The sequence below is a fragment of the Schistocerca serialis genome, chromosome 6 (assembly GCF_023864345.2).
Source record: "Schistocerca serialis cubense isolate TAMUIC-IGC-003099 chromosome 6, iqSchSeri2.2, whole genome shotgun sequence".
NCBI lineage: Eukaryota > Metazoa > Arthropoda > Insecta > Orthoptera > Acrididae > Schistocerca > Schistocerca serialis.
The window spans coordinates 363636787-363661304 of NC_064643.1; positions in this window are offsets into that span (position 1 = coordinate 363636787).

Consider the following 24518-nt stretch of genomic DNA (forward strand, 5'->3'; position numbering starts at 1 on the left):
TGGTAGTGGCTCTTATTCATGAGAAAGAATGGGTTGAAGGCCAAGCAAAAGCAGTTCAAAGCACTGGTGTACAAGTTTTATCGCGCCTGCCGATCAATAGACAACCCGTTGCATTTCTGTTCGTTCGTGATAGATTTCGCCGCGATTGCATTACCTTTACTACGGAAAAATATTAACCAGAGGTATAACATCTGTTGTTACTACTGAGAACTATACGGAAGCACAAAGACATACAAATGGCGGCAACTTCTGTGCTACCGAATTCTACAGGCATACTCCACGACCGAGCAAGGTGGCAGTTTGTTGGCACACTGGACTCGCATTCTGGAGGACGACGGTTCCATCCCGCGTCCGTTCATCCAGATTTAGGTTTTCCGTGATTTCTCTAAATCTCTCCAGTCAGATGCCCGTATGGTCCCTTCGAAAGGGCACGGCCGTCTTCCTACCCCATCCTTCCCTAATTCGATGAAATCGATGACCTCGCTGTTTGGTCTCCTCCCCCAAATAACCCAACCCAACTTACTCCAAGTAACAACAGTATGAAATTGAGGACAAGAAGGCCTCTCCCGTCAGTTCTATTACCGAGAGTATGGCAACTCAGTATACGTCCGTCAAACCAGAGTGACGGCTAGCTTTTGTTGTGGCCTGCTAGATCTGGTCTCACAGATCAGAAATAGGGTTCCTTGGAGTGGCAGCAACACGCCGAAAGTGAAGGGACAGATTGGTGTACTTCCGCCCCGAAGAAGCTGTGGTCAGGATTTCAAAATACAGTCTCTGAGCCGTAGCGCCTTTTCTTTACCTTGTCGTGTGTTAGCTCGTCCTTTGGACAGTCCTTTGATGTGGTATGATTGGCTGCTCGAAGTTTTGAAGGAGCGGCCTAGGACGGTCATGTGGTTGCTCCGCTTGCAGCTATCGTGGAAAGAGAGTTACGAGGCGACTGGGAGAAGGCAGTATGCAGTGGTGAGAAGATTGTACTCAAGACCGGCAACCAGATATGGCGTGGGGCGGGGTAACTGTTGCTCGACTCGACGCAGAGGTGTGGCACAGCTGAGTGGGACTGCGCGCACGAGGCCTCCGCCGCGTAGAAGAACTGGAGTTGGCAGTGACCCCAGTGGAAGCCCTTGCTGCCCTTGGGCATATTACCTCTGGACGTCCGTGCCTTCTCACTGCTGCTGCCGAGTGTATACCTTCTTTCAGATGAGCTGTTTGCTGCTATAACTACTGTGCCCCGAACTACTGTGTCGGCCCATTTCTTGTTAGAAACCGTAAAGTGTTGTGGAGTGTTCTGGTTCAGCAGTGTCCGAATTCTGTCCATCATATTCTGCTGTGAATCCTTCAACCGGTTGGTTGTGCCACACGTACTCTTTTAGGTGTTTTTATGTGAAACCAGTGCAAGTTCTAACTACCAGTAATTCTGCCGTTATTTTCAAACTGCTTTTAATTCAGAAGTGCCATTCTAATCACTGTTAATGCCAAAGCTGTCTGATTCACCTTCCAGCAAATTAGTGTTCTCTTGGGCTAGTCTGTTTTTAATGATATTGTGTTTGCGTGAATTGAGTCATGTAATTGGGTACTGTTCCGCTGCTTGCTCCGGTTGTAGTTATGTATAAAAGGCAGGGTAGTGGTTTCACTCGTTTTCACTTTCCTGTGTGGTAGTTTAAAAATAAAATTATGTTGGCCATATGAACCGCAACAGACTAATCAAAAGAGAAGTTCTACCTTCCACTAGCTGATTAATTAAAATGTTCACTATTTTATACTAATGCTTCCTAAAGCTTGGTGGCTCGGCAAGTACCGCCACACTTGGCTGTGAATTTATTAGTTACTTTATATGTTGTAGACTGGGACTTATTTGTCTGCGTCGTGCCGACCGCTGCCTCAGCCATTGTTACCGTACAGTGCTATCAGGTGGGCCATGCTGCCTGAAGGGTTCAAAATGGTTCAAACGGCCCTGAGCTCTTTGGGACTTAACATCTGAGGTCATCAGTCCCCTATAATTTAGAACTACGTAAACCTAACTAACCTAAGGACTTCACACACATCCATGCCCGAAGCAGGATTCGAGCCTGCGACCGCAGCAGTGGCGCGGTTCCAGACTGAAGAGCCTAGAAGGGTGCCATGGTGTGGAGTGGCCCCAGAACTGACGTATTGCACGCTCCCGAGAAAGCCTTTCTCCTTACATTATACTTTGTAAGTCTCACTGTTGTAAGTTTGAAGAGTAAAGAGCTCTGTTTCAGCTGGGCCCATCCTGGCGAGGGTTTCATATATTAAACTTTTGCATAAAAGATTTTCTTTGTAGTAATTTTGATAAAACAAATTTTGGAAATTGTGTATTGCTTGATGTTCATCTTTTCAGAGGGGTTGATTGAATCTTTGCTTCTCATTCTGCTTATGATTCATGAAATAATAATTATTACTGCACTTAAATTCTGAACTTGGTTTGAAATGTGGTCCTACTTGCCCGATGCCCCCCCCACCTCTGCCTCAAAAATGTCTTGTAATGATTGCTGAGTTGTTCTGCACTCAGGCATATTTATGTATACACATATATTCTAAACTAAAGTTTTCTTGCATTGTAGTTCCTTAATTTTTAATGGGCTAAACACCGACTGTTTTAGCCTGGATGGTGATGCTTTTACGATTTCTAAATGTGCGTTTAGTTTTTTTAGGTTGAATCCACCGTGAGAAAAGTAAAATGTATTTTGTTCTGACACTATCTGTTTCTCATAATTCAGCACAGCGTGGCAGCCGTTCCTGCTGGACACCTATAGGTAGGCGAGAGAAAGGTCTCTGCCCCATAGTGAGCCGCAGAAATGAAAATCGATTGTCATAATCGACTGTTATTGCCAGGTGCCTGGGAGAGATCATCTCGTTGAAGTTGGTCGGTTCTTCGCGAATGTTTCAGAAAAACTGTTGAAGGACCCTGAAACCATGCCTTGGATGTTGACTCTTCATCACGGAACGTGGCAGTCGCCGGCTCGCCCGCGACAGGGAAATCACATTGATGTTAATTATTTTACTAACGAGCTTGCAGTCTTATATAGGCTGTTTCCGTAAGAGTGTGGAAAAATGTAACAGGACATAGAGGATACTCCACTGAAAAATTTGAGGTAGGGAACCTGGGGTCGGAGAAGCTAACTTATGGAAATAATAGGAATCAAATCATATGACATTGTACTTTTTTATTTACATTAGTTATGAAACTGACGGCCATCAAACTCAATGCAAGCACGACATTGCCAAACAATATTCTTGCGCACCCTGACAAATATCCTGATGTGTTTCGAATCAAATGAGATAGGCAGCTATAATTCTGGCAACTAATTTCATCTCCGTATCCACTGGGTTCTCATACACAAGTAACTTGTGATATCCGCATAGGAAATAATCAAGAGGCCTCAGGTCAGGTGACAACACAGGCCATGGAATAGAACCTCCCCTTTCATTCCAGTGACAAGGAAATACCGTACCACTACTGCTCCATCGTATTGTACTGCACGTTTCTGAATAGCACTAACTAATGAATTGGTCTGTCGTTGATTTATAGCACATTATGTCATGGGAAATGTAAATACGAGACGACAGAGGCACCTTATGGGCGAGTAAATCAAACAAAGCCTGCATCATGACTTCCTGGTAATCAGGCTGTCCTCCTTGTTTCCTTGAAGGAAATAAAGAATGTGCATATAAATAAACAGCACAGTACGTGCAAACTTGTACGCATGGTAGTTGTAAATAAGCTGGAAAACAGTAATGCTAGACAAAGCGGTAGACAAGTTTAGTTCAATATCTCCTTAAGCTGCCTGCCCGACAAGAAGTTCCCTATCTCAAATTTTTCAGTGGAGCATTCTCCATGTACTTTTAAGTTTTTCCATGCTCTTACGGAATCGCCTTTATATTACACTTATGTCTTGCTCACAAATTCACTTGATATGAATCCGATGGAACACATCTGAAGCCCTAGTGGTCTCCAGCCCACAAACCACCGGACCGCAATTTGAAGGAACTACTTGAGCTTTGCGTAAAAGTGTGCTGCCAAAAACCTAAACTTAAATAAACTTAGCAAAGACTCGTCGAATACACGTCACTGAATCGTCCTACTGTATTGCCTTCCCAAGCTAACTATGGAACAGGTGTCCATAATGTTTTGGCTCACCCGTATACCTCACAGAGAAACCAGGACCCGGGTTCCCGGGTTCGATTCCCGGCGGGGTCAGGTATTTTCTCTGCCTCGTGATGACTGGGTGTTGTGTGATGTCCTTAGGTTAGTTAGGTTTAAGTAGTTCTAAGTTCTAGGGGACTGATGACCACAGATGTTAAGTCCCATAGTGCTCAGAGCCATTTGAACCATTTGAAGAAACCAGGAAACGTGATCGCAGAAAAGCCTTCGCGAGCGGCGAATAAATGGTGTTAATGTTTCTAAAGTCATTGGCGATTGTACAGAGAAAGGAAGGAGTCAATAGTGTGCAAAATACAACAGGGGAACACGATTTGTAATGGCGTATGTTTCAGGAATTTCCTCCAAAGACGAGGAAGAGAGGTGCTCTCCAATAATATCCCATTGACGATTTTTTGGTTAAATATCGTTTGACGCGTCACATCCATGTTATTGTGAACAGTACCAATAAAAAACTACTTTGACTGAACTGCACAGTTTTTGCGACACCTAATTGAGGTTCAACTGTGAGAAATTTTGACCTGTCTAGGAGACTTGTTTTTAACGCCAAATTAAATGAAATATCATGTCTGTGAGCAAGAAACGTTATTAAAATATTACTGTATCATTCTCTACTACAAACTGAAGCATCGGAATAAAGGTGCAATTAGTTAGTTAATTCATTCGCGATGTACTTTGATTTAATATTATCAAAATGTGTGAGTATAATGCCAATTAAAAACACTGTTTCGTTCTTTGTTGTTGATGAATGCGGAGCAATGGCGTATAGTCGTGAGGCGTGTAGCAAAGGCAGACACGAAGCACTGCTTTAGAGTATGCTATTAGGAAATCCGCTCCATGATCGTGCGTCGCAAACACGACTTTTCAGTCACTATAGCTAGGTTTTCCGTTTACTATGCAGAGTAGTAAAAGCTCCGTCTGGAGGTTTCCTTCGCAGCTTCACAAGAAGTTCTTCTTTCAGTTATAGAAGTAATGTCCGTCAACACAGATTAATGACAAAGAAAAGAAGGTTCAAATGGCTCTGAGCACTATTCGACTTAACATCTGAGGACATCAGTCCCCTAGAACTTAGAACTACTTAAACCTAACTAACCTAAGGACATCACACACATCCATGCCCGAGGCAGGATTCGAACCTGCGACCGCAGCGGTGGCGCGGTCCCAGACTGAAGCGCCTAGAACCGCTCGGCCACATCAGCCGGCAGGTTAATGACAGTTGCCTTCAAATATGCAAATAAAATGTACACATCAGTAGTGCAAATATGTCGCTCGACCAAGAAAATAAAAAAAAAAACGAAAATTCAAATAAGTCATTTCAGGTAGCAGAAAAGAAAATAGCAAAACTTCCATAAAATGAACGAAAATTCTAATGGGTGAGTTGGGTACACAGGTTGGAAGGGCTAAACTTTTTGAATGCGACTGGTAACTTTCTGCACACAAATTAACCATTGGAAATGATAAGAGACTGGTAGAATTGTGTAGAAATTTCATTCTAAAAGTTGTGTCAACAAATTTGAAGAAAAGCCCACAAAAGAACGTAACGACCACTCACCAAAACTATCACAATGCATTATCGTATCTACTTCACAAGTAGATTTTTAACGTTCGAGTTCGCAAAGCCGCAAAATACTGAGACGGAGAGCTAGCTAACCCGAGACAAACTAAATTTGAAGCCGCTATAATTCAGCAAGTAGGTCAGTAATTAGAGAATTGTACGCTAGTAAATTACAGCCGCTCCTAATACCAAACCAAGTCGACAAAACATTAGCAAAATATTTGTAACAACTTAAGCAAAGGTTTATCAGTACAACCCAAAACTATATTCCTTTCGAAAGGCGGAATATATACATTTGTTTCATTGAATACTGTGTAGAGTCAGCGAAAACTCTACGCAAGTCATTCAAAACATGGGATAGTAATGTATTAGAAAATGTATTTAAGACGTTTTTATCAATTGCAGAAGAAGCTTAAAAATTAATTGAACAAACAAAATGACAATATGAGAACAGTGAACACAGTGACCTTGGGACGACTTGCCGAAAACAACATCAGGACATTTTATAGAACTTTAAAGCAAATATACACTACCGCCCATTAAAATTGCTACACCACGAAGATGACGTGCTACAGACGCGAAATTTAACCGGCAGGAAGAAGATGCTGTGATATGAAAATGATCAGCTTTTCAGAGCATTCACACAAGGTTGGCGCCGGTGGCGACACCTGCAATGTGCTGACATGAGCAAAGTTTCCAACCGATTTCACATGCACAAACAGCAGTTGACCGCAGTTGCCTGGTGAAACGTTGTTGTGGTGCCTCGTGTAAGGAGGAGAAATGCGTACCATCACGTTTCCGACTTTGATAAAGGTCGGATTGTAGCCTATCGCGATTAAGGTTTATCGTATCGCGACACTGCTGCTCGCGTTGGTCGAGATCCAATGACTGTTAGCAGAATATGGAATCGGTGGATTCAGAAGGGTAATACGGGCGCCATGCTAGATCGCAACGGCCTCGTATCACTAGCAGTCGAGATGACAGGCATCTTATCCGCATGGCTGTAACGGATCGTGCAGTCACGTCTCGATCCCTGAGTCAACAGATGGGGACGTTTGCAAGACAACAATCATCTGCACGAACAGTTCGACGACGTTTACAGCAGCATGGACTATCAGCTTGGAGACCATGTCTCCGGTTACCCTTGACGCTGCATCACGGACAGGAGCGCATGCGATGGTGTACTCAACGACAAACCTGGGTGCACGAATGGCAAAACGTAATTTTTTCGGATGAATCCAGGTTCTGTTTACAGCATCATGATGGTCGCATCCGTGTTTGGCGACATGCGGTTAACGCACAGTGGACGTTACATTTCAGATGTGTTACGACCCGTGTCTCTACCCTTCATTCGATCCCTGCGAAACCTTACATTTCAGCAGAATAATGCACGACCGCATGTCGCAGGTCCTGTACGGGCCTTTCTGGATACAGAAAATGTTCTACTGCTCCGTGGCCAGCATATTCGTCTGGTCAATGTTAGCCGAGCAACTGGCTCGTCACACTACGCCAGTCACTACACTTGATGTACTGTGGTATCGTATGGAGTCTGCTTGGGCAGCTGTACCTGTACACGCCATCCAACCTGTGATTGACTCAAGGCCCAGGCGTATCAAGGCCGTTATTACAGCCAGAGGTGGTGGTTCTGTTTACTGATTTCTCAGGATCTATGCATCCTAATTGCTAAAAAATGTATATACACTCCTGGAAATTGAAATAAGAACACCGTGAATTCATTGTCCCAGGAAGGGGAAACTTTATTGACACATTCCTGGGGTCAGATACATCACATGATCACACTGACAGAACCACAGGCACATAGACACAGGGAACAGAGCATGCACAATGTGGCACTAGTACAGTGTATATCCACCTTTCGCAGCAATGCAGGCTGCTAAAGGAGACGATCGTAGAGATGCTGGATGTAGTCCTGTGGAACGGCTTGCCATGCCATTTCCACCTGGCGCCTCAGTTGGACCAACGTTCGTGCTGGACGTGCAGACCGCGTGAGACGACGCTTCATCCAGTCCCAAACATGCTCAATGGGGGACAGATCCGGAGATCTTGCTGGCCAGGGTAGTCGACTTACACCTTCTAGAGCACGTTGGGTGGCACGGGATACATGCGGACGTGCATTGTCCTGTTGGAACAGCAAGTTCCCTTGCCGGTCTAGGAATGGTAGAACGATGGGTTCGATGACGGTTTGGATGTACCGTGCACTATTCAGTGTCCCCTCGACGATCACCAGTGGTGTACGGCCAGTGTAGGAGATCGCTCCCCACACCATGATGCCGGGTGTTGGCCCTGTGTGCCTCGGTCGTATGCAGTCCTGATTGTGGCACTCACCTGCACGGCGCCAAACACGCATACGACCATCATTGGCACCAAGGCAGAAGCGACTCTCATCGCTGAAGACGACAAGTCTCCATTCGTCCCTCCATTCACGCCTGTCGCGACACCACTGGAGGCGGGCTGCACGATGTTGGGGCGTGAGCGGAAGACTGCCTAACGGTGTGCGGGACCGTAGCCCAGCTTCATGGAGACGGTTGCGAATGGTCCTCGCCGATACCCCAGGAGCAACAGTGTCCCTAATTTGCTGGGAAGTGGCGGTGCGGTCCCCTACGGCACTGCGTAGGATCCTACGGTCTTGGCGTGCATCCGTGCGTCGCTGCGGTCCGGTCCCATGTCGACGGGCACGTGCACCTTCCGCCGACCACTGGCGACAACATCGATGTACTGTGGAGACCTCACGCCCCACGTGTTGAGCAATTCGGCGGTACGTCCACCCGGCCTCCTGCATGCCCACTATACGCCCTCGCTCAAAGTCCGTCAACTGCACATACGGTTCACGTCCACGCTGTCGCGGCATGCTACCAGTGTTAAAGACTGCGATGGAGCTCCGTATGCCACGGCAAACTGGCTGACACTGACGGCGCGGTGCACAAATGCTGCGCAGCTAGCGCCATTCGACGGCCAACACCGCGGTTCCTGGTGTGTCCGCTGTGCCGTGTGTGTGATCATTGCTTGTACAGCCCTCTCGCAGTGTCCGGAGCAAGTATGGTGGGTCTGACACACCGGTGTCAATGTGTTCTTTTTTCCATTTCCAGGAGTGTACATGTCAGTTCTAGTATAATATATTTGTCGAATGAATTCCCGTTTATCATCTGCATTTCTTCTTGGTGCAGCAGTTTTAATGGCCAGTAGTGTAAACGGGTGCCAGCATCAAGGAGAAAAATGGATAATTGACCTTAATAGCCCATATAACTATAGATAACTTCGCAAATAATTTTAAAAAACTTCTAAATTTCCCCGATTGTGCAGGAATATTTACATCGAAAATTGCCCTAAAAGTCAGTCCACATTTATAAGCACTAAACGAAGAGTTAATAGTTGCTCAAAGATTAAAAAATAACATAGCATCTAGTAAGACGAAACAGTTGCAGAACTATCGAAATCAGGTAAAAATATTAAAAGGAATTACTCTGGTCATGTAAAACATTTCGAATCTCATTTTGATTGCATGTTTCTGTTCTAAGATTGTATCATTAAGTGTAATTATTATTGCACCGGACTTCCGAGGCTGGTAATTGTAATTTAGAACGGAGTATTTCCACCTTTCATCTGGTCCAGTATTCTTCTCACCTCACAGTATCGAAAGACCACACTGCTGATGCAGAAAAAGCACTCGTTGAGGCTCACTTTCGCTGCCGCGCACTCTCATGTCATCTGACATTTCCTTGGACATAGAAATAGTTAATCCTGACCAAGGTGAGAGTCAAAATAATATTTTACGATCAAAAATTCTTTAAAATAGTCTCCACACAATTCCACTAAAAAGAAAAAGCTATTAGGCGGTAAGGTGACATTCATTACATAACTCGATAAATATCTTAAGCAACCTTAGCAAAAAGTTTCGTTAAAGGCATAATACAGAGCTTTCGTTAAAGGTGTAATACAGAGCTACTATAATATGGGTTATATATGTTCGTGTAGTTAGTGTTGTTACGTTACAGACTGTTTAGCTTTTGCGGACAACCTGGAGATTTTGTCATGACATTCAAACACAAGATTAATGTATAAAAATAACATAAAAAAGCAAGGGAAAGAATAGAGCTCAAAATATCACTTGAAAAAAGAAAATACAAAAGAAACCATAACAGAACCAAGAACCCGAAATTAGAAATTCAGAAAAATCAAGAGATCTTCTCAGTTCAAACACTTAGGCGAATCCATTCAGGAAACCGGCCTCAAATGGTGTGCTTAGAAATTCGTTGTCAGAAAGCAGAGACAACTTTCAGGTTTAGAAAGAAAGGCTATAAAACAACATGTGAATTCAAAAATTCACAAAACTCTAATTTACGTCACAGTAATGAAACAAAAGTGTTTTATGGGCCTCAAACACTCGTTTTAACCAGAAACGGAAACAATAAAGAAAATCAAACAAGGGAAAAAAAGGAAACAGGAAAATAGTAGTCCAAATAAAACTGAAGTAGGAACATGTAAACTCAGGTTGAGTAAAGAAATTGAATAGTATATCAGTATTTATTCAGCTATAAAACAACAGAAGCTAAGATTCTATGGGGGTACTGAAAAAGTGAAACCAGTCAGATTATGTAGATAGGTTGTAGAATTCCATGAAACTGGCAGTAAAAGCAATAAAATCGGTCAGTTCAGTAAAAAAAGACATGAAAGAAGCCGGAGTAACACGATGTAAGCGACAGAAAAGTTTTAACTAGAAAGTGGACTGGCAGAGAAACCTCAGGAGATCAAAACAACTTCGTCCGACGAGCGGAAAAGAACACATTCTTAGAGAATGAAAGTAATGTGGGCACAAAGTGAAAGTGAAAAAGAATCACTGAAAATATACTTTGTTCTTTATCACTTGGTCCAGTAGGATCCAAACAAGTAAAAGTCACTGATTATTACAAAGCAGAAAAAAATTGCCTGAAAAATAATCAGTGATGTTAAACTATATGAGAAATAAGCAAAAAACAGCTGCATTTAATAAGATACAGCACACTCATTCCATAATATCTGGACGAAAATCCCTGCAAAACCCGATTTGCCACTTCAGATCATACATGGCGCATCTTCCCCTATGGAAAGAAGCTTCAGACCTTCTACGAGTGTGGTAGGACTGCTGTACACACGTTGCTTAGCATCTCGCACGAATTTCAGAAACATCAGGAGACGAAAGTGTCAACATAGGCAGCTAGCCGACGTTATTTCAAATTTATCACACCGGATCCCATCGGGCTTCACGACTATCTTTTTTACTCAAGCAAGTGTAGAATTTCCAGAAACAGCGAAACACAAATTTTTTATTTCTAACTCAGAAACCAAATTCAGATATTTATAGCTTCAGTTTTAAAAATGTTTTCATAACGAAATAGTTTCAAAAATGGTTCAAATGGCTCTGAGCACTATGGGACTTAACAGCTGTGGTCATCAGTCCCCTAGAACTTAGAACTACTTAAACCTAACTAACCTAAGGACATCACACACATCCATGCCCGAGGCAGGATTCGAACCTGCGACCGTAGCAGTCGCGCGGTTCCGGACTGCGCGCCTAGAACCACGAGACCACCGCGGCCGGCACGAAATAGTTTCATAAGACATTTAATCACCTATTTCACCCCATTAGAGGCTGAATTTCGAAAAACATTGAAACACTAATTTCTTTGTCTGTATCCAAGTAGTCAAATATCAACATTCATAGATTTAGCTTTAAAAATACTTAAGTAGTTCTTTAATAATGCACATTTTAACACTTTCATCGCCAAAGGGATTAAATTTCTAAATAATGCTAAAACATGTGTTTCTTTATTTTTTACCAAGAAACCAAACAGCAATTTTCATAGATCTAACTTCAAACTTGCCCTAATAGTTAAATATTTTCTGAAAACTTGTCGTCCCTATTTCACCCCCTTAGGGGTTGAGTTTCAAAAAATTACTTCTTAAACGACGCCTACAGTATAAGATCAAACACTATGTAAATTTCAAGTTTCTGTGCTCAGTGGTTTGAGCTGGGTGATGATGAGTCAGCGAATGAGTCAGTTTTGTATATACATAGATAACGATACATTCTGCAGAAACTTCCAGAGTACCAGAATGAAACAGCTTAAAACTTCGCTTAGAATGACCTACTTAAATGATAAAACTGGGTCTGTCGTTCAGCCACAGTTGACTATCAAAGATCAGCAATTTTTACAATTCTTGCGGATAAGTGGGTTATCCTCACGGTCCAACGCCTGGAACCCAAACAGGAACTCCAGTTAAAAGTGTCATGCATGAATGGTGTAGTTTGTCGATTTCTGCGTAAAAGAGCTCCTAAATTTTAAAATTTACTCGCACCTGTACAAATATACAAGTATAAATGTGAAAGTATTCGTAGCATTAAAGAAGAAACACTCATTAAAATGTGGATTCGTTGAGGATTATGAGAATTTAAGATTTCCAAATTTTTCTATCTCAATAAAGGAGGTTAGTGATGAACCTCAGTTATACCTACCTCCATATATGACCAGTTTTATATTTCTGAAATTTTTTGGAACAGCGATATTGAGTACAAGAATAAAAAGATCTTTCCTGTAAAACTCCGTAAATGGCGTTTGTTTAGTTTTATTGAAACGATTCTCAGTTTTTGCAGCACTGATAGACTCCTGCGCTAACAGGCGGCGGTTACAGTTTCCTTGGCTCCCTTCCTGGGGCCGCCGTCATGAGTGTCCCTCGGAGAACAGTAAAGCGTAAGTTTCAGATTGCTCGGAATCCGTTAACTATTCGTTTGCAATGTTGGCGACTATCACGCTTTACTGGAATTAAGAGCCAAAATTTTCTTCAGGAAAGTCTGCATGCTTATTCTAAAATTTCTCAGTACGGGCTTTGATGCTAGTGCTTTGTTCTAGGTCTGATGCTCAACACGTTCCTTCAGTATATCCATTAGTTAAATTCGGAACTTGCTTCCGTGTTTATTAATTGACTGACTTACACTTACGTTTCGCAGAGTGAATATGGAAAAAAATTTCCCTGTTTTTCGTGAAACACGAATGCGGCCTGTGTGCTAACTGAATACTGTGTGAATGTCTCAAGTTGTTATATCTAGTGGTCGCTTTCAGCGAATTATCTGTAAATTCATTTGGCAATTATAATTACTCTAACCGTGCATCAAATTCCCGTGTGACCGTTTAATCGAACTTGTATTTACGCATGGTACTGAGAGTCATTTGAGATCTGAGTAGTGGATCCCGACTACAGGACTGTTTAATCATGAGTTGTCAGTTCACTGAGTAGAATGTGTGTATTCAGATTTGGGGATATTTAACACATCAGTTTTGTGGCATTTTTTATGCTTGGTCCAGTGTCTACTGCACCTAATTGCACCCTCTTCAGCTTCTGAGCGGAACTAATATCATCAATATGGCGCGGAATATTCTGATGGATTTGAATTTCTTGAAATCATTAACTTAATCAAATATAGTGAACTTGGATTTCTGTCCTTTGAAACCTCCTCCGATGATTGTAGTGTGGGCTGACATCAGTACATTCTGTAATTTCTCCAATAGATATTTATCGCGTCAATGACTGTGTTGGGAGCCGCAGTGTTATTTACTTCCTATTGAGACTCCATATTTCTTCCCATGTGGTTGACACACTGATGTTAAAGACTGTTGCTATTAATTCTCCATACATCTTAAGGAACCATTTTTATTAAATGCTCTTCTTGATGTGCTATTTGTGCCGTGAGAGTGATGGGTTTTCTTTGCATTAAAAGTCCACTTTATACAATGTGGGTCGCTTTTGCTCTCAACCCCATTCACGATTCGCTGTCTCCTTGTGTTCCTTCTAAAAACAATAACAGAAAGAACGCTCCTTTGGAGAACGTTTGATAAAAATGTAAAGAAACATTGTCACTAAGCCGTTGTGTCAAATTCTTTGTATTGATTCCATTGCACATTTACTTAGTCCCGGGTGTCATAAAATAAAGTTTAGTGAGACTTCCTGTCACATTGTGCACACAGTAGAACTGAAACATAGCAATGCCACTTCCTCTTGTTTCCACCAATTGACACAAATGACTTCAAATGTCTACGGTACTTGACGAAAGAAGTTTCACACAGAATAATAATTAGTTAATGGTAGAGCCTGGGAGTAGAAAGAGACTATTACAACGGAACAGGTAGGAGACTTCTTTTATATAAATTTGTATTTAATGATAAAAAATTTCTCTTTTGAGAAATATTTTTCCTGCTATTGCCTGCTTCTATAGTATGTTTAAAGTATGATACCAGTAAGCACTGTTGTGATAGGCGTGCCATCTTTAACGTTTGTACTGCAGTCAGTCTCATTTATATTGATGTTAGTAAGCACCTCACCGGACAACCATCCGTAAGCCAACAGAGAAACAGGAAGTGCTGCCAAACAGATCTCATGCATAACAATAAATGTCATCGAAAGAGCAAAGTTGAACTTTCACCACAGAGGGTAAATCACAGGACGGAGGCCTTAATAAGAAGATGCACAGAGCATATATCGATGAACTGATTCTCTAAAAAAACTTGTGCGTTATCAAAGAATCACCCACTGCAACACACTATGCTATATGGTAGTTAGACACCGAATATTACTTTTTAACTAAATTAAATTGTGCAGTCTATGGCAACATTTTAGACACCTGAAGTCCCTTGATTATGTTGCGTTTCTTATTATTCATTATATACTCAGAGAAAATTGCAAATAGTTCTACTGTGGCATATAAAACCTGACTGCGCTCTGTTGCTGTCGGCGACGTACCTTCTCATGGAATACACAAAACACTGAAGGTGAGGAGGGGAAGTAGGGAGCTATCACGATTCACTACAGGTCAACAGCCGATCACAAGTAACAGGTAGAAGTCATAGATGTCGTTCCATGCCACGCACCGTCTGCGACATGTGTCCTCAAAGGAAGACACTAAGGTGGGCAGGCGAGACACGAAAGCATACACATATCCGTGGAACATAATCAAACCTTTATGAAGCAATGAGCTGTGACTTTGCTGCAGAACCAGAATATAATTTCCACTTCAGTTAAAAAATTTTGCGTCGCATAACTCACCTTCTCCATTGAATAAAGTTCTATTTCACGTTCGTGAGTATAGAGGGACATGCTTCACATTGCCAGCCATCGCGCTACTGAGCAACATAATGCTATTGAGTTAGCTGATTCTTTCCGTAGGCAATAAAAGATACTGTCACATAACATACATATAAATAGCACCAAGATCGCCGTCATGAATAACTCTCGTGATAACGAAGGCACTAAGCGCTAAGTATAACTGAATGCGGGGTAGTTAGCGTAAATAGCTAAAGCACCCGATGTCGGGTGTTTACACCATCGTCAGTGACTATAGCAATCAGTTACAGTCAAATGCCTACAGTCTGTTGAGTGATTTAAGACAGAAAACATGTTATGCAACTGGCCATTAGCTAAAGAGCCAAATGCAATTGACTGAAGGAGTTCGAAAGATGACTGCTTCAACAAGGAAGGAAGTCACCTTCAAAATACTCGATTCTTGAGAGTGTTAGATGTTGTAGGATATACATTCTTTTTGCAACGCAGTTGTACTGAGTGAATTTCGTAACTACTATATCTGTAATCAAGGAAGCTGTCTCTGGCCAATCCGGATGTCTAGTGTTTGGATTGGGCTGATACAGTTGCAACAGTTTCGCTGCTTCAGAAAACGAGTTACTGCACAATTCCTCATTTTACCGATAGACTACACCGTTTTGTTCAGCACTATGACTAAGGATCTAGTTTACTGGTACTACAGACATGTATCTGCTAAAAAACATGAAGGTCATTAATTTTACTTTATGGAGGTGACAGTTAAAAGCTTAAATTCACCCCTCGTAGTGTAAAAGCAGGCGTCCCATATCGAATCACAGATTTTAATTCAGCGCGACAACGCACATTCGCGACACCATATGTATAACATGATCCTAATCAGCGGAGTCAGATATTTGACACATTAATGATATGTGATCGTTCAAATGGCTCTGAGCACTATGGGACTTAACATCTACGGTCATCAGTCCCCTAGAACTTAGAACTACTTAAACCTAACTAACCTAAGGACATCACACACATCCATGGCCGAGGCAGGATTCGAACCTGCGACCGTAGTGGTCACGCGGTTCCAGACTGAAGCGCCTAGAACCGCACGGCCACACCGGCCGGCAATGATATGTGAAAAAAATACTTACAATAAAATGAACATTTTGACACTAGTGCAATCTAACCCCAATTAATTTTTGTCGCGTATTTTCACTGAGGAAAATTGGTGTTTGTGTCAGTAACCACATTATAGCTTCTTTTTCTTTTTACGTTTTCAAATAGGAATTCGGTAATGTCCTATCCTAGGATTTAAGACTTTTTCATATCTTCTAATCAATTATCGTTTCAAGTAGCTTTCCTACGTCTTCCTATGGGAAATAGATCCGTAAGTTCGTATTCAGATAATTGGAATTCAGCACATTTCCATAACTGCGTATGAGATTTCATTGAGAACTTACAAATAATTTAGTTTTACTATAAAAAAAAATCTTCCATGGACTGATAGTCATTCTGTAAGCAGGTAAGGTCCATTCATATCTCAGTTAATGTTTTGTTTATTTACTACCTAAATGTTCATACCCATCTACAGCTGGTGCGGTGTGAGGTTCATCTGGCCCCAATAGCCACATACAGATGAGTTGGGGAAAGCTGCCGCCAGTGCCCAGTTGTGTGGGGCTTTTACCTGGTGGGGTACGGACGCGCCGACGTTGCGAGCTCCTTGGAGCCATATCAGCTCTCATCGTGCGCGCCCACATCCGGCCCCTGCAGTGTGTGCTCATTTTCAGCCTGCTGTCCCTCCCGTCTGGCCAGGCCATTTACAACTGTTGTCAGTTCGCAACAACATAGCTTCCTCTCTCGCCAAGCGACAATATCTATTTTACCCCCAATGGTCACAGCTGATGCACACCGACGGAAATGAAAACTGTTACACCATAAACACGTTAAGCAAAAGCCACCATAGGATACTCCATTATTTCCATGTCTGTGGGATATGCTGAATAAAATTTTATCCTTATGCGAGCTTATTTGTATTATTTTTAATACGGAAGTAAACGATTTTACGCAGATGAAGAATAGTGTGTGTAGACCATAATAAGTCTGTGTGGCTCAACGGGCTGATGTAAGTCTTGCAGTGGGACGCCACTACGGCGACTTGTGTACCCCTAATCTACCCAGTAATTCATGTTCTGACGTGTGGTGTAACAGTTACCAGGGAACCACATCGTCTGGTTGCCAGTATTCTGTGCCTCGCTTAACACAACAACTGAAGCTTGCAGCTAAACAGATGTCTCAATGTTTCACGCAAACAGTCAATAGTTAATTCGCTTTACTTTGAAAAAGGCTACTCGGTTATAAATGAAACTCTAAGTACCAAGTTGTTATAATTAGAGTGCAGCAATACTCAGAGGTCTGACGTGGGCTCTAATTATCGAATGGCATCGAAACGTGGTAGATATGTAAATGCGTTAATATGGAACAGATGTGTGCTTTAAAAACAATTAGTTCCAATTTAGGCCACCAGGTGCAAGTCTGGTACTGTGAATGCAAGAAAGACGTATGGAAATGTTCCTATATGTAATGTACTAGAACGGGACGTGGGCAGAGAACGTCAAACAAATGAGAGAGACATAATTTTGATTTTATTATTAACCACCGCTTACACAATTATTCATTCTGAGCACCGGAGGCGTAGAAGAGAAGCTTTTATCCGTAAAACGATGTGGTCAACAGTTGTTCGCAGCCGTTCCGGCGAAATCTGGGCAACGTGTTCCTGTACACTGGCCTTTTGATCAGGTGAAGGCAGAATGTATCCCTGGTAAACGGGTTTTTTTAGATACTCCCAAAGCCATAAGTAACTTGGTTTCATATCAGACGATCGTGCAGCCCATGCATCTGCAAAAATCCTGGAGATAATACGTTCGTGGAAGATTTCATTAAGCAGATCCATCACGGAGATTGTGGTGGCGGGGGGGGTGGGGGGGGGGGGGTGCTGTACAAGGAGGTCTCGATAAAGCGCAGACGTCACAGCGTAACCAACAGCACCTTGCGTGTATCTTTTTCAAAGAACAAACTGGGAGTAAAGAATCTTGTGAATACACACCACACAGTCACCTATGGCGAGGGCCTCGCCTCTTCGTGTACAATATGCGGTTTAGCAGTAGCCCAAATTTGGCAATTGTGTTTATTCACTGCAACCGGCAATATAAAATTTGCCTCGTCACTTGACAGAATATTGTCCGGCCACATGTCGTCAACTTCGATCCCTGTCCGAAACCGAAGAGCAAATTCACATTGTTGCTGCGGATTATGACGTCTCAACTGCTGTACCGTCTGAATGTTGCACGGGTACTAGTGCAATGCGGACTGCAAAACCTTCCATACTCAACTTTTTTGAGATCTTCAACGAGGAGATACATGATTTACTGTAAAGTTTTTGTTGATGTTAGTGACTGAAATCCCATTAAGTCAATATCGCCCATCAGATGTTGTTTATTTGGCTGTGTTCTAGTTTCGACCAACAATCTAGCCATCTGCAGACCATGAAACATTCATCGTTCATGGGCAGTGTAAGTGAACCATGCTCGTGAAACAAAGGCATTACGCCGTTAAAACTTAGTAACTGACACAATCGGTATTTTCCGTATGTTACAGGAAGACATCGCCAGCCGCCGTGGGCCGAGCGGTTCTAGGCGCTTCAGTATGGAACCGCGCGACTTCTACGGTCGCAGGTTCGAATCCAGCCTCGGGCATGGTTGTGTGTGATGTCCTTAGGTTAGTTAGTTTTAAGTAGTTCTAAGTTCTAGGGTACTGATGACCTCAGGCCCATAGTGCTCAGAGCCATTTGAACCATTTTTGGTGTAGGATAGATATTCTAGGTATTCATTTAATTACAATGTTTTACGTGTAAAAGTTGACTAGTTAATATTGTCCACTGTTATAAATTGAATATGTAGGATTTCTTGATGTGCATGGTATGAAGATAGATTTTGAGGAGCAATAGGTGCACTGGAGGCTCAACATTTGTCAAACTTAAACATTTTGGATCGAACTTCCAGCATGCTGGAGCAACTTGGATTAGCATTTTATGTTAATCAATAGAAAGAAATACCAGTCCAAATTGCTAATACTTTATTTTTCTTTCGATGAGTAGTTTCAGGCCGAGACCCATTTTCAAACCTCCCTATAGGGCACAACCCCCCCCCCCCTTCCCCTACAACCCCACTTCCATCCTACACACCTATGGGTATGGTTATGCTATGTCTTCCTCTCGATGGCAAATACATTTCTGGTGTCTTGAAAATAAGACAACCTGTAGTTTAATGTTTGTTTTTATGTGTGACATACTACGAAAAAGTTGTTTGTCTGGACGGAATTTGTGAAGCTTGGTGTGATAAAGATTTTTATGCTTGTAAGTGATCGGAAATGACAAGGATTTTCAATTTCCTATTTTTTCTTTTATGGTAATGTATCTGCTCATTTTTAGAGATTTTTACGTGCCTACATGGCATACAAATTTCTAATACGCACCGTATATCGTGCTGTTGTGTTTCACTGTTCAGTAGTTTTGAATAGTTGACTGTTTTGGTGGAGAATTTAGAAAGGGTAATAATTTTATTTTTGAATTGCATGGTTTTACATTTAATGATTTTTACGTGCCAACATGGCCTACAATTTTGTAATACGCACCGTAAGTGACGCTGCTGCGTACTACAGGTCAGTGATTCTAAGTATTTGATTCGTTTTGGTAAAGATTTTAAAAAGCATTAATTTAACTGTGGGCTTTTACTGTTATTGTGTAAACTGTTGTATTCCTAATGGTTGGAGAAATTTATAATAAATAAAAAAGCATTCCCGCATCCTGAAGGAGCGTTCCCTTCCCGAGGTTCGCTTACGACAGAGAAAGAAGTAAATTGCCAGTTATCTGCAGGCACCGTAAATATACATTACACATGTTTTGACTTCATCGAAAATGCCATTTTCGACGTTGTTACGGAAGTTTAAAACGATATTTACTGTATCTTTGCCATATGTTTAAGAATATGGTAATGTAAATTTGGTTTTCTGCCCTGTAGGTTTGCTTGAAAATGGGCCTCGGCACGAAATTAATCATCGAATGAAAAATAAAATATTTGCAACTTGGGCTGGTTTTTCACTGTATTTATTTTGGAAAGAAATGTACAATCTGGAAAAATGCTCACCCCAAGCGCAGGACATTTTGTGCGTCTTGATCATTTACCGCAATTAATAACACATTTTGACGTGTGTTACAGAGCGTTAGAGGAAGTTTGAGCGCCATAGTGGAATAGTTTAGTAACGAATATTGAACAAAATAAGCAACGGCCAACGACATGAACCAAGTGATAAATACACATAAATTTCCTATGTTATAGCGGTACTGGACAGCAGGATGAAATGCTGGTACCATCTGAATGAGTTGTGTTAAAAACTGTAAAATATTATGCGTTTATTTAAAACGCTTAATCACTTACAGTCATGTCACAAAGTGTCTCACAAACATAAACACTATTAAATGCATAATCAACCATAAAAACAAAATTGACAAGAAACTCAAGTCAATATCTTAATAATTAACAAGAAGGTTAATGGAAGTACAAATACTTAAAGTGGAACTTCAGTACCATTCCGGAAGCTGATAGATATGGAACTCAATCTTAAAAATGAAACATTTGAGAGAGGTAGCTTCCCCTCGAGCATTAATTTCGATTGTTCCGTGTTCTATCCCAGACAATCTTGTTGAAATCTGGCTGCCATTAAACTTCCACCAACTCCTGTTACACAGTCGAACTGGTTACGTTACAGTGAGGTGACGTCATTGGGTAGTGATATACATATATATAATTGGCGCTAATATCACGTAAACGAGGTATAAAAGGATAGTCATTTATACACAAGTAATTCATGTGGAAAGGTTTCCGACATAATTATGGTCTCACGACGGGAATTTTTGAACGCGGAACCGTAGTAGGAGATTCACACGTGGGTCGTTCTGTGTCAGAAATCTTTAGGAAATCAAATATTCCGAGATACGCAGTGTCAAGAGTGAGCCGAAAATATCACATGTCGATCATTACCTCGCACAACGGACAACGCAGTAACGACCGACGGCAGTGGCGTTTGCGCAGAATAGTCAGTGCTAACAGACAAGCATCACTGCATCAAATAAACTCAGAAATCAATGTGAGGCCTATGACAAAAGCATCCATTAGGACAGTGCGACGAAATTTATGTTTAATGGTCTATGGTAGCAGACGACCGACGAGAGTACCTTTGCAAACAGCATGACGTCGGTTGGACCCTAGTGAACTGGAAAACCGTGGCCTGGTCAGATGACTCCCGATTTCATTTGGTAAGAGCTGATGGCAGGATTCGAGGGTTGCGCAGGGCCCACGTAGTCATGTGTCCAAGTTGTCAACAAGTCAGTGAGCAGGTTGGTGGGGGCTCCGCGATGGTATGAGCTGTGTTTACGTTTACGTGGAATGGACAGGGGTCGTACTGAACCGGTCATTGACTGGAAATGGTTATGTTCGGCTATCTGAAAACGATTTTCAGCCATTCATAGGCTTCACGTTCTCACACATGTCACAGGGTCACAATTGTTCGCGGTTGATTTGAAGGACATTCTCGACAGTTCGAGCCAATGAGTTGATCAGAAACACCACCCAACATGGATCCTGTCGAAAAATTATTTGACATGACCAAGAGATCAGTTCGTGCACAAAATGCTGCACCGGTAACGCTTCCGCTATTTTGGACGGCTGTAGACGCGTCATAGCTCGTTATTTCTGTAGGGGACTTCAACGAATGGTTGAGTCAATGCAACATCCAGTTGTTGCACTAAGCCGGAAAGAAGGAGCTCCTAAACGATATTAGGAGATATTCCATGACTTTTGCCACCTCATTGTATAATCTTGGTTGAACATTAAGTCATCATCCGTGCATTTACACCAAAATGAACCTTTACTCAAAGATTTGCCTCAAACAGTTCTCTATTAGACACAAGACACCACAATAAGTAAACAATATCAATTTAACGTTCGCTTCTCTTGTATCACTAACAGGTTAACTATTTCGGTAAAATCTCCCACCGACTATCAAGGTATCAGTACCACTGACCCCTGAGACCTAATACGAAAACAGTTTCAACTAATTTAAAAAATAACTAATTGTTAAAAGCTGCATTTCCCTGTGGCATTTAAGTCGATTAATAACAGCCAGTTTATCTAAAAAGCAAGTTATAAGCATTTAGAGTGAACAAAAGCAGTTTTACCACTCCAGCTAACCGAGAGCAGAATTAGCAAAAACATCAGCTTACTTTAGTTAATCGATGCACTATCTTTCTAGCGACACGCTAATCTCATTTTCTTGTAGGTCACGTTATCGCGGATCGTGACGAAAATGACAGAAATCTAAGCCTCAACTGCGCATCTAATACCGACGGCCACACGATTCAATACACCAAATGTCCACTCCGCCTGCCCGATTGAGTGCTATACTGTTGACATTGCTGAATTCCGCACTCATATTTTGTTTCGGTCAAATTATGTGTTACTTACGACGAACATTATATTTTCAAGTGTGCCGCTAGATTGATCAACACTTGTAATATATAATTAATACTGTGTAACACATTACGCTGGAGTGGTGATTAGTGTAGGCGAAGGAGCGGAAGTCTCGACAAGTTTTTAAGTAGAGGACAGTACAATTTATTACCTCGAATAAATATCGATTAACAGTATAATTTTTATACACAATAAACCGACTGTCATTTAGCGAACCATATGGAAATAAAAATGATTTTCAGACAGTGATCTCTACTTCTGCGAGAGACAAGCAGCAACAAACTGAGTGATGCCTATGTCGCTGAGCTTGAGGAATGCTGTGCCAGAGAACTGCTGGTGTGGCGTGAGGATTTTTGACCGCTTCGGAGGTACTTCGCAATATGATATATACACTGCCGGAAAAAAGAACTAGTACATCTGGGAAGACGACTTCGATTTTGATCGGATGACAGCATAAGTCACTTGACGGATGGTAGATGTATTGATAGCGGTTTCAAACTCGTCCGCCAACAGACAGCGCCACCTGCGCCTGCCTCGTAAAATAGAATGGTCTCAGCCAGGACACTCATTGTGGTACATGAAGCAAGCTGGCAACCATACCACGGAGACACACACATGCTTCCTATCGCCAAGTGAGCGAGTTTGAAAATCATATGTGTAACGATGCTGGTATCAGTGATCACCTGATCATTCTCACACCCTTAGACGACGTTCTGCGCGTTCATATAGCACAGACGCCAGCCGGGATTTTCCTACTGTAAGGGCAGCAGTGATAGATTGTACAGCTACTACAGTATTGATAAGAAGGCTCGTGAGCCCAGACGTGTCAACACGAACTGTCACGAACCGATTATTAGCAGTGGAACCACGAGCACGTGCGTCTCTAGCCCGTCTTCCACTCGCACCACAGCACAGATGTCAACAACTCGATTTGTGCAGTCAGAGAATCACTTGAAAGGTGGTCCTCAGCAATGAAAGCCGTTCTTGAAACAGGAAGGCGATCTGTGTTTCCAGCAAACTGAGTGATATGTATGTTGCTGAACTTAGTAGAAGTAAGTAGTTAATCCAGCTAGCAACACCCTCTAAGACACATGTATCAGAGAATAGCTAGTGTGGCGTGCTGATTTATGTTCGCCCACACACTGATCGTGAAACTCATCGTACTTTGCAACACGTGCAAAAACGTCGCTGGCCAGCAAGATCTTCAGACTTGTCTTCAATCGAGCACGTGTGGGACATGATTGAAAGTGAAGTGTCTCGTGCGGCTCGTCAAACAACAACTCTTACAGAACTACGCGAACAGGTCGAGCAAGAGTGGCATAACGTATCCCAAGACAGCATTCGCCATCTATACGTTCGACTGGTGCCAGGGCCAGCGCCTGCCTTGCCGCCTACACCATGTAGTTATATGGGGGATTCAACATTGGTCAGTACCTAGTACCTCAGAACCGCTTGTGTTATTGATCTGTAAACGTTATCACTTCATCTACGCCATATGCACTGTTGCAAAAATAAATCTTGAGTGGTCTGGATACCTCTAAAAGGGTGGGCTACTTTATTTCCAGCCGTGAATTAATGGACCAGGGAATGATTCTTTGGTACTAGAGGAAACTGGAGAGGGCGGAAGAAATTATAGGTAAAACCGAGATAGTAGTGTAAGGAGCACATTATGGAGTCTGACTCTCCCGCATTGCCTTGCATGTTCAACATCGAGGTACGTTGGTGGCGGGTCAAATCCAGGTGGCGGATTAACGACGAGGGTAGGTGTGCCGGCCAGTCTGGATTGGGTTTTTGGGCGGTTTCTCACATCCCACTAGGTGAATACCGGTATGGTACTCAAGTCTCTTCTCAGGTATACAATTCATAAACGTTTAGATAACTTTCGCTCACTTTCCCAAAAATAACACTACAGGCAGACAGTTCAGCTATTCGGGTGAACGTATTCCGGTGGAGAGAGGGGGAGGGGGGGGGTTCACGAAGTGGCGACGGGAAGGCCATCTTGCCACCACGTCAAATCCGTTCCCAACCATGCTGACCCTGCTACGATGCGAGACAAAGCCAACACAAAAACAAGAATTGTAGAGCTGAATGTGATACTCAACTCGCTACCATA